The sequence below is a fragment of the Malus sylvestris genome, chromosome 13, assembly GCF_916048215.2.
Source record: "Malus sylvestris chromosome 13, drMalSylv7.2, whole genome shotgun sequence".
In the NCBI taxonomy this organism is placed as follows: Eukaryota; Viridiplantae; Streptophyta; class Magnoliopsida; order Rosales; family Rosaceae; genus Malus; species Malus sylvestris.
In genome coordinates this window covers 21,378,018-21,390,138 of record NC_062272.1, presented here as the reverse complement: position 1 = coordinate 21,390,138, position 12,121 = coordinate 21,378,018, and the positions used below count along the sequence as shown (strand labels likewise).

The window sequence follows — 12,121 nt, the reverse complement described above, 5'->3', positions numbered from 1 at the left end:
TATGCATCGACATGTACAATCGCTGCAATCTAGGCTTTAATGGAAGATAGCGCATTACTTTTTGTGGAATCTTGGTGTTTCTATTCTGTGATGTCATTTTAAACCTCGGCTCATTGCAAACAGGGCATTTATCCAACGCTTTGTTCTCCTTATAGAACAATATACAATTATTTACACATGCGTGAATTTTTTCATACCCCAATCCGAGACCCTTCAACACTTTTTGGGCCCTTTTATGATCTTCAGGTAAACAATTCTCCTTTGGAAGCATCCTCTTGATAACTCCCAAAAAGTAATCAAAACACTTGTTTGATAAACGAAACTTGATCTTGCCATGCATCAACTCCACAATTGCTGTGAGCACTGAAAAGTTCTCGCAACCCGGATATAATTCTTGTTTGGCATTTTTCAATAGTTTTTCGTAGTTTTTGAATGCCTCACTGTCCATGGTTGGACGGCCGTCATCTCCCTGTTCTCCCCCTTCCTGATTGGTGTTGCTTGAGGCGTATGGATAAACGTCATTTAGAATATTCATAACTTGTTCATTAGGATCCACATTAGATTCAACAGTTTCCACTCGTGTCACGTATGAAGACGAAGCTTGGTCTAATCGTTCTCCATGATGATACCAAGTAGTATAGGTCTCCAACATCCCATTTCTTACTAAATGAAATCGAACATTCTCGAATGTCTCCCACGTTGAGTTGTTACACCTCCTACATGGACATCGGATATGAGTTGAACCTAGGTTGTGTCTAGTTGCGAATTCAATGAACGCATGTATTCCATCCAAGTACTCAACATCACATCTATTATGATTATGTATCCATTGTTTGTCCATTTTGTCTGCAATCCGAATAAAAGTACAAGAATTACAACAACGTCTACAACGGAATCCTTATAAATGTGTTACCAAGGAATAACCCTTCGTGCTTCCCCACGCTCAAGAAGTAACTGCAAAATCCACCGTGAACCAGTGAGAAAAAAGTTGTATAGATCTTTAAGAGATGCAACTGCTGCAACTAATAATATCTAGAAAAGTTTTGCATCCAGCGATCATATAAAATTGGAATGAATAGGTATATAGGTAAATGGAGATATAACTAATTAAACTATATGAAATTGGATGCCATTGAAAATCTAAACCGTTGCTGACATTCATTTTATTCAAAAATTGGAATTAAGTACAATTGAAGCAAATTATGAGACAGATTAGGACATGAAAACTATTGTCTTGTCACCTTATTCCTCCGGTCAGGGCCCTATCCCATTCAAGAATGCACAGTTATGTGCCGTAATTTACGATTCCAATGGATTAAATTTCGACGTGGGCTAATTTCGGCAGCATCTCCTTACAGTTCTTCAAGTGCACGTCGTAGATACATAATATCCACCGTGTACTCAAAGAACATTAGGAAATGTTACCAAAATTTCCACTATCGAAACCTAATCCGTGGACCGCAAACTACAACACATAACTAGGGCATTCCCAAACTGTCCAAAAAATGGGACAATTCAAGAATTAATTGGACCGCAGTCATGCTTTCGCATCCATGCACGAAATCCAACTAATTCTCAAACGGGAAACTAAGCTTTTCCTGAGAAAAGGGTACGAAGTTAAGTAGTATTAACTTCGTACAACACAAAATAATTTTGTAGGTGATGTACAAAAATATATGCATACAAATAAACTAAATCACAATAATTACTAAAACTAAATAAAATAGATAAAATTAACCAAAATTAATTTAGCGAAGAAAATGAAGTGATTTATGTACACTGTGACATCTCAAATGTAGTTAAATTTCTCTTAGACTTCATTTTAATATAAAGTGATTTATGCACCCTTTATTTCACTTTACGCATCTATCTCTTAATTTAGTCCTTAGTTCTCCTTTATTAGTTCTCCTCTTATATGAGATACAATAGCCATGCCTCTGTCATCACCAATCAGAGTATATAATGACAGTGAAAAAGTTGATTACAAAAGGCAGTAACAAGTGAAAAAAATTCAAAAATAAATTGCTTCACATGTGTACACGTATAAACCAGATCACTGCATGCACACACAACACAGAGAGAGAGAGAGAGATAGAGAGTTACCGAGCATACTGAACTGTTTATGCTAGATTGCTTTGGATTACGGATATCCTCTACTGGGGAATCTTGAAGAGTCCTAAAAACATCTGTGATTTGAGAAATCAACTTCACATTTTCAGCCACCTGCACCTCTCAAACAAAGGAAGGGAAAATGAGTATACATTTGAAATATATAATTTGCAACCATAAATAACTTATTTGTGGTGGTCGAAATGCAAACCATAATTATTATGCACAGAGTTTCAAAATGTCAACCGCTATGGTCACCACAGAATTAAATAACAAAGTTGCATAGACTAGAACGGTAAAGTACACAACATTATATTCATAGTTATAACACCCCAACAGAATTAAGAAACAAGCACATGCTATCCTGTGAACTAGAACGATTGAGTATTCATTATTCACCAAAAACAAAGAACTTACTTTATTTAAAACAACTTAGTAAACCCCCCTCCTGAAAGAAAAAGGATGCATCATAAATTCTTGCTCGATTGTAATGGATCTCTGGAAAGCTTCCAAAAGAAATTAGTAAACCCCCCCCCCTCCTGAAAGAAAAAGCAAAAAAAAATAAAACAAACAAACAAAACAAACAAAAACAAAAAAAATTGGAAGCTGTTTTATAATTGCATACTTCTTGATAAGAATTCTTAAAATCGGAACTCATGCATTCAACAAGTCAGCCATGTTGGATTGAGTTCTAAACACGATCCTCCTATCCATAAGATGCACATACCTCAATGGGAGTTGATAGCTTCTTCTCACAAATCTTATCATATTTTTGCTTCTTTGTTGCAGCTTTTAGACCCTGCCAAGGAAGGCTAAATGCAGAAACCAATTAATCAGCCAGGCCGAAAAATAGTGTAGAGGAGTACCCAGATATCTGGTCAAAACATTGTGCGAAGAGTGCTTGTCATCAAAATGAAATTGCAATAGCCAACGCATCGGTTTCACCAATAAACGTAAATCAGCAAGAATCCTAACTGGAGTGGAAAATAATTCAAAATATAAAATTCTCATTCAGAAAAGTGGTTCGACTTTATGGCATACCTTCCTCTTAAGAAGTACAGAAGAACATATCCAAGTGACTCCAAATCATCCCGACGACTCTGATCTAGAACAATGAACCCAAAAATGAGAAAAAAAGATAGTCAAAACGTTTCTAACAAAATTAAATAAACAGTAAATCTCTACTTACCTATTCCCAAATGGGTATTGCAACTAGCATAGCGCAGTTCCTGTTAAGCTTTTGTTTTCCTTGTATGAGTTTTAAAAAGAAAAGATAAACAACACATACTGAAAAGCGAAATACTGTTGATAGTAGGAAAAGCTCATTCAAGATCAAAACAACTTGTTAAGGTGGGAAAAAAGCGGTAAATTCTTAGGGTTTGGCGCCAAAAGTTTGCGCGACGAAGGACTACGTCGCGCAAAGTTGTTTTGCGCGACGTAGATGGGCATGCGTCGCGCAAAGTGGGAAAAAAGCGGTAAATTCTTAGGGTTTGGCGCCAAAAGTTTGCGCGACGAAGGACTACGTCGCGCAAAGCGGCTTTGCGCGACGTACGTATACCTACGTCGCGCAAAGCCTCTTTGCGCGACGTAGTCCTTCGTCGCGCAAACTAACGTCGCGCAAAACCGTTTTGAGCGACGTAGGTGTACGTACGTCGCGCAAAACCGCTTTGCGCGACGTAATTAAATGCGTCGCGCAAGTTTTGGTCGCGCAAACATGTTTTTGTACTAGTGCGGCCATCTCTGGCAATAATTGGGCTTCCAAATAGGTATAATCTTGTTCTACACTTTCTTATCTTCATTTTGATATATATGGGTCAAATTTGGTTAAGAATCGATTGAGTTACAAAGCTTTGAAAATTTCCCAAAGAGTTTTTAACGGAAAGACCAAAATCATGGATGGTAGACAATCTCAGGGATCATTTCTATTGATTTTCAATCTCAGGGACCATTTCTATTGATCATGCAAATCTTAGAGACCATTTTGTATAATAACCCTTTTTTTAAATATTTAATTGATAGGGCACAATTACAAACTTTGTGCTAACATGGATGGGAAAGTCGTCTGACAATCTTGTCAGAACAAGGGCACAAAAATGCTCTTATTTGTGCCAGGTCTATGAGCACAAATCGCTATATGGTGCCCTCTAACCAAAGGTGACGCCCATAGAGGTATATTATAGAAGCCATATTGTTGCTATTGGTCTATGGGCACGTATGTTAGTACCCTTAAGCCTCATAGGGCACAAATGTATTTTTGTGCACAATGGTCATTTTTTCTGTAGTGTTAGTTTTGTGTTTACATAATTTTATGGTTAAATTTTTATTTGATAATTACAACAGGATGCATGAGTCATGCCTGCATGGACGCCATTTTTCATCCAAAACATGACAACCATTCAATGTGGCTGGCTAAAAGCATTGCCGCTTTGGGTTGACTGTTGCCAAGTCCAATAGTATGTAACTGACCACTCATTGTTTCTGATACAAATTAATTAAGAATGAACGTACAAAAATTCATACGTCAATATGCATGGGTAAAATTAATATATGGGATGATGAATTACCTTTGGCAAACACCGTACCCATATCTTCACTTACCAAAGAAATTCCCAAACATGATGAGCCATCTCAGAAGGTATCTCTTCCTGCAACAGCTCCAGCTCCTTGTCCTCCTCAGTGCTACGATTGAGGCCGGGGTTCGACCGAGGGCGCATGTACGTATCATCAACAATTTACGCCCTGACCTGAACCTCATAATTCATTGTAAATCCAAAAACGCAGATGTAGGCACCCATTTAATCTTGTACGAACAAAATTTCGAGGTCGACTTTACCCTCAACTTCTGGGGGACTACCCTATACTTTTGTAGTATGGCTTGGAAATATTCACTCGAGTATTTCTATATTTATATACAGGACAGGGATCAGAGACTATGTAAAGTGTACGTGTGGAGCATAAGGGCGACTGGGCTGTGTATGTTCAATTACAAGACTGGTAAGTATGATATCTGCTATGGATGGAATCCACCCTTGGCATTGAATTAAACATAATTATGTCTCTCCTTTATGTTGCTTCATGTTGTAGTCTAAGATAGGGTTTTACGGAGAGGTTTAATCCACAATAATTACCTTCCCCTTCTTGGATATGATTTGGAATAATTAATAAAATCTCGTATTATATTATGTCTTTTCAGTCACTTATTAATTGTTACTTATTTCACTTTCCCTTGATTTTTTATGTGGAAGCGTAGCACCAACGGAAACGTGCTATAGGCCCTCGGATACTACTAGCATTCCAATGTAAAGAATGTATATATCTCAACTCACTTGTAAACAATACATCTCGTTCTATAATTCTGTGTAATGCTAGAAAGAACAAATTCTTATACCAAATTGTGTAAAACAAATGATGTGATTGTTGATAATTGAATTATTAATTAAGTGTCGGTTAACGTACTTATTTCCTATTGATGACACATCATTTGGTTTGCAAATTTGATTTAAAATTTTGATCTCCTTAATATTACTCTAAATTTTATAATTTGAACCGTTCAATATATTAATCTTCATTTAGGAGCAATTCGTTCAAAATTTATTCGAACAGAGATCCTTTATGTTTCCACTACCACCCCAAACGATTAACATATATTTGTAGGTATCGTCTTCATATGAAGATTGTGGGACCAAATTTTACTCCTTAACTAATCAGTCCACTACCACCCTAAACTCGGGAAACTAGAGCTACAATCATGCAAGCAAGATGTTGCATTATTCAGTTATCATGTCATGGTCCAATAATCATGTTGCGTTATTGTTTATCCTAAAAACTATCTAAGCCTACGTGGTAAGCAGGCTGAGTAATAAATAAGCTAATTACGTCCTTTGGTTGTGTGCGGGGCATGCCAACTTGTTGGCTGAGCTCGGCCGGGGAGTAAAATGTGTTGATGTCATGTTGGGCGCGCTGTTGACTTCTTAATCTTGCGACTGCGGTCGAGGAAGGAACACGTCTTGGCCTTCGGGTTGTAGAGCTTGAAGACAAGGTTGCTAGTTATACGAAGTTCAATATCAAATTCGGCTTTCAATGTGCCGAATGTAGTAACCTGTAACACCTCACTTCGCCGAGAAGACTAATGAGATGACCTCTACTAATAAGAATTCAAAAATCCTTCTCGATCGAGACTTGGATAGATAACTAGTCGGCCTCGACGCAATGCTGTTTATCCAAACTGAAGGTGTTTCACGGTCGGCTGATTCTACGGCAACAGTGTTGTTTATCCAAACTGAAGATGTCACCGGTTGCCTTCACAGTGCTGTTTTTCCAAACTGAAGATGTGTCGGCGGAAAAAGAAAACAAAAAATCTCAAGGTTGTTGAGAGGTTTCGCGTAAAGCGAGATTTTGCACAAGGCAGTTTTGTGTGTTGAATTGGAGAGGGCTCTCCATGTTGCACAACCTCTTGTATTTATAGTAACTGAAAAAACCAACTAGCCAACCCGTGTAGTTCCAGTCGAAAGCAGAACACTTTTCCTAAGATAATTATCACAAAAGCCCTTGCCATCATCTCGATTTCTTGAAAGGGTTGGCAATTGCACTTTCCTTCTATTAAGACTAGATACACTAGTCACTTGATAAGGCTCAAATTTGGAATTGTTGCCAACTCCAAATTTCCATGTACCACGTGCCATATCTTATCACCCATTCACTAGATCATCATGATAATTCCAGTTTAAACTGGAATATGCCATTGCTAGCAAACTAAAGAATGCGGTATCTCCTTATTTAGATGCATCCATGCATGCAACACAACTTACAAAATAATTGCACCAAATTCACTTGCATTATCCCATCTTTTCAACTAAATGCAGGCCATGCATTATCAAAAGGTTCGATTTGATCACATCTCCCATCTTTGCACGCTGTCTTATCCCTAAATCCTGATAAGTACTGTTTTTCCGTGTTGATTACGCCGCGAACAAGCCAAGCTGCACAACACGTAACCACATAGAGTCCTTGTTGCAATGCAACCTCTTTCATTTGTTTGACTCTCAATATGTAACAGTAAGATAAATTACTATATTAAAATTACTAATAAAATAGTAATATCTAATATAGTTTCCTTCATCCAACAGCTTTAAATATATGGGCCGAGTGCGTGCAAAATCACTGCCTCTTAATGTTCAGAGTCATCCGACGGCCTAGAATCTTGCTCATTCAACGATCTCGATTGCTTAGGCCGGTGGTGTAAAATTAGGTCCAAACAGTTATCCAACATTTCATATACAAAGATATACGGAGGAAAGGTACACAATCACTTCAAATTATACTGTTATAATCTCAAACACTCACTAAGTTGAGCGTTAAGAGTATTGTTTGCAAGTACAACCTCATTGATGCTAAGCAAGGATGATCGCCTGTGTGATTCTAGGCGTGGTTAAAAATTAAAAAATTGAATGGTTATCTAAAGCTCCCTTTTATTTTAATTATATGAGACTCTCCCATCCTTACTAGTAACTTGTGTTTATCCCAATTCAATATTAATATTTGGTGTGCAGTCAGTGGGACTCCTATAATCAAGGCTGAGCATTCAATGCAGTTAAGGAACTTATTTTTTGGAAAGCCTATTCAACTTTAGGTTTCCATACCTCCTGCACCTCCTAGTGTAGCAAAGCATGTAATAACTCGTCCCTGATTTTATAGTTTTATAAATTTTAAAGGTGTGATTTTACAAAAATGTCCCTAGATGCGAGATTGTTGATTTTCGTTGACCGTCATTTTATGACACGTATGAGCTATTACTTTACTGTATTCTTGAAGTACTCAATGGTATGAAAGCGTAGGCACAAGCGGAATCAAATTCGGAGTTATGGTGAAAATTCTACGAAACTACGAATGTGATGGCCATTTAGGTAATTTCATTTCGCAAGAGATTTTTTTTTCGGTTTTTGTCTTTTATGGGATTGGAGTGTGAGTCGAGTGGGACTAGGGATGAAAATTTAACCCGTCAAATCCGATCCCCGCAAGTAACTGATCCAAATGGTTCAATTTTAGGCATAAAATTTCGGGTATTTTACTAGTTTCAGGTTCGATTATTTTTATTGTGGTATTCGCCCCAAACCCATACCAAAAACCAAACCATTTCATCTATGAATAAAAATATATAAATCTGTTATTACATGTCTGTTATGCAATTCATACAATATTTATTATATGGAAAGGGGTTGTTAATAATCATGCATTATTAAATATGAAATTAATTATTTACTTTTATATCATTAATAATAGGAATTATATGCTTATAATTTTCAAGAGTGTAAATGATTTCTAGGTAATATAAATTTTTAATATTACTTATTAGATGCATTGTATTAATTGTATTAATAATAGCAATTTATTTAATATCCTTTTTTTTTTTAATATTCTTCATTTAGTTAATAATATAAATAAATATATAAATATCATAATGGGGAAAACCGTTCCCCGATCAAAAATCCATCACCCGACGGGTTCGGTTATGGGGAAAACCCATTCGGGGATTCTACGGGTTCGGGTATTGGGATGGCATATCCGAACAAAATCCGCCCCGTTGCCATCCCTAAATGGAACCCACACCCCACTCTTTTCCCTCACTCCCATGTCCCCTTTCAGATGCTCTCGACCTTTCCCTTGCTGCCACCTCAGTCTTCTCCCTCTAACTCTCTCTTTTCTCTATCTTCTCTCTCAGTCTAACACTCTCTACAACCACCGGTGCCGAGACCCAAAAACCACCTTGCTTCACCATTCCGATAAGCATTACCATCACAACCCAACTCACCACCTCGTCCTATCTCTATCCCCGAACCCATAATTGAGGACAAAACCGTGGAAAACCCTCAAATTAAATCGAGGAGCTCCGACATCAAACAAGATGTTCGGTGAATTCACAATGTTATTCCGACTTGGGTAAGGATCAAGAACGCTCAAACACCCTAATTACTGACTTTTTGGTATGAGTTATGAGTTCCCTATGTGTTTTGACAATGAATTGATAAAGAGACACCTCAGGGAAATATTCCTCGGTTTTCTTGTGAACCATCTGAGCCTTTGCAAGCCATTTCCAGCGAACTCCGGCCACGACTCAACCCCATCTTGGTATACTCTTGTACCTTATCTCTCTATCTTCATTTTGGCTTTTGAATCGTAGAAAATGGTTGAGTTTTAAACACGTTATAGCCCTTTGAAAGTTTTCGGCCTCCTTTTACAAATTATGGCCTTCTTCTTCGTTGGGTCTGGCGGGTTTAACCCGTGAGCCTAAATGGGTCAACCCGACCCTATACATAAAAAAAAAATATCAAGCATGGATCCAAACTCGAGATCTGACCTGGCCCATTTTCGAAATGGATTCAAAATATTCTCTAGAATTTCTTACGTTGACTTTTTTGAAATTTTCTCGGGACCCTCCTAAGCTAATTTTGACACTCCGAGTCCGTTTTCGGCATTCATTTACTGAAATTCCAAAGTTTTAACGTAGTTGACCGGCTTGGTGGCTTAGTAGACTTATTGGTTGATCATTGACTTTTTACGAAAATTGCCCATGACCCTTTTTAGGGTATTTCGATGCGCTGATTCTGAATCCGCCGCCTGTTTCTCCAAATTCAAACATTTTAATTGAGTTTTACTGGGGGGGGGTCTCTATTATGCTTAGGTATGATTAGCATCGGCAATTTGTATTTACTCGTTCGAACAGCAGCGACCTTGCAAGTATCTGTGAGTGGATCTTTTCTTTTAGGGAAGTGTTATTGGCACTCCAAAACTCTCATTCTACACTCCTCACCATAAGTGTATTTTTGTTTCTGAATATAGAAAATTTGGAGTGTAGAATGAGATTTTGGAATGCCAATAACAATTCCCTTCTTTTATATAGTATAAATATTTGTTTAGTTTCCATATATATAATTGTTAATGAATTTTCTACGTGACGCCGTATTTAATTTAACATTTATAAGAAATGTCGTAATGATAAGAATTACGAGATCATTATAAATCCTACATGATGCCTTAATTATAGTTACGGTTATGAATAGTATTATATTGATTAGAATTATCAAATTAATGTGGCATGATCATATATACGTTATCTGCTCATCGTGTGCAACACTAGTGTTGGTACTCACCCAGGCCAGGGCTAGACTTCACGTGTATGTTCACATCACATCATACGCTCACTTTGGATCTATTGTTATAGGCAGTTAGGACTCGTATGTGATGCGCTAGTCTTCACGTGACTGTAGTATTAGAGCGTAAATCATTATTACATTCAGACCTGTTCATGTTAGAATATCTCTACATGAACTCATGTGCCAGCATGTGTCGATATATAAGCACTTGATATGATATGTTTGTTTATACGAGATTATGTGACTATCGGATGTTATATGTTTATTTACGAAATATCGTGAAGTTTTGCATTCTCGATATATTGCCGTTTACGGTAAGTATTTCCATGCTCTACGTAGTATGCTATTTGTGCAAACTATACTTATTTTATGGCGAGGGGTTGTTACGTTTTTGAAAAGGTTTTACAAAGTTTTATTTTTAGACCCACTCACCCTTGTTTTTTGCCCCTCCAAGTTTAGTGGCAAAGCTTCTGTGTCTACAAGGATTTTGGGCAAATGTTAGAATAGAAGATTACCTTCGATTGTATAATTCTCATTCTACTTTTATTGTACTTTACTTATGCTCTAACATCGTGTGAAATGGGTTCATTACTTTTACTGTACTTTACTTATGCTCTGACATCACGTGTAAAATGGGTTCATTCCCACTCACATGCTCAGTCTTGCAATTTAGGTTTAAATTTATTCACATTTTCACCTCACTACACTTTATGGCTTCGTCATCTTCCGGGTGTCGACCAGCACAGCTCAATTAGGAGTCCAAGTAGACATACTGGGTTGGGATGTGTCACAGCAGGTGTGGGGTCATTTGTGAATAATTAAGAAAATCTTAAAGCTAATAGGTGAACTTTTCTTCACCATTGACGAGAATGCCCATTCTCATTAAACTTTCCAATTTGGTGGCCTCTATTTATTGCCAGTTTATTAGACGTTTGCACCAATCTTATACAAGACATTGCACAGTGCAATCGGCCTAAGTTGAGTCATATTTTCCGGGTCAGCAACCTTAGGAATGAGAGACACTGTCGTGTAATTTAGTTGCTCACGAATGCAACTAGAAGAAAGAAAGGACTTTACGGCAGAAACTACATCCTCACATACTATATAACTTTTGAAAGAATAGCAGAGACATACCATCTGGCCCCGGGGCTATGTGAGGATCCATCTGAAGGAGAACCTCCTTGATTTTTGAGTCGGAGTAGACAGCGCATAACGCCCGATTCATATCTTCAGTGACCCGACATTGAATTGAATCTATGATTTCCTCACATGGAAAATCACCATTAGTGGTAAACATAGAAGTGAAATAATCTACTACCACATGTTCGTCCTCTGCATTAGAGTGCCAAACACCAGTAGCATCAAATAAACCTTTTATACCATTCTTCTGGCGATGATTAGACGCCTTTTGATCAAAGTACTGCGTATTTCTGTCCCCATCCCAAAACCAGACTGCTTTGGAGCATTGTTTCGAGTGAGACTCCTCCTGAGAGATAAAGATTCAAGTTTCCTATGAAGAGTACAGCCACGATCCCATTCCACAGAATCCGAGGGGTGTTGGAAAAGATAAATAGACCCCATGCCTGTTTATAAGCAAAGGACATACAAATCTAATTACATATTGGACCTATGTGGATAGCCAAACAACTATAGTAATTACAACATTTTTCTTTTTGTTTTCTTATTACTAGAGTGAGAATAAAATTTTAGTTGGATGTAAAGAGATAATTTTTTGTTTAATTCAAATTTTCCTCACGTGGCGACAAATGTATAGTAACATTTTTAATATATCGTCGTTTTATAAGAATAATGTCTTATGTATTTTGAATACCTATTAATAATAAATGAAAATTCATTAATCA

At 37.3% G+C, this 12,121-nt stretch overlaps 1 long non-coding RNA gene across 2 annotated transcripts; it reads right to left on the bottom strand.

Annotated features, from left to right (window-relative positions):
• Positions 1-601: 601 nt before the first annotated feature.
• LOC126597667 (uncharacterized) lies at positions 602-3,393 on the bottom strand. 2 transcript variants are annotated; one of them, XR_007614296.1, is made up of 6 exons: positions 3,299-3,393; positions 3,151-3,214; positions 2,837-2,921; positions 2,527-2,648; positions 2,104-2,223; positions 602-954 (listed from the first exon to the last, which is right to left on the bottom strand). It is a non-coding gene; the product is annotated as an uncharacterized LOC126597667 (long non-coding RNA). The 2 variants fall into 2 exon arrangements; XR_007614297.1 differs by lacking the exon at positions 2,527-2,648.
• Positions 3,394-12,121: the final 8,728 nt, after the last annotated feature.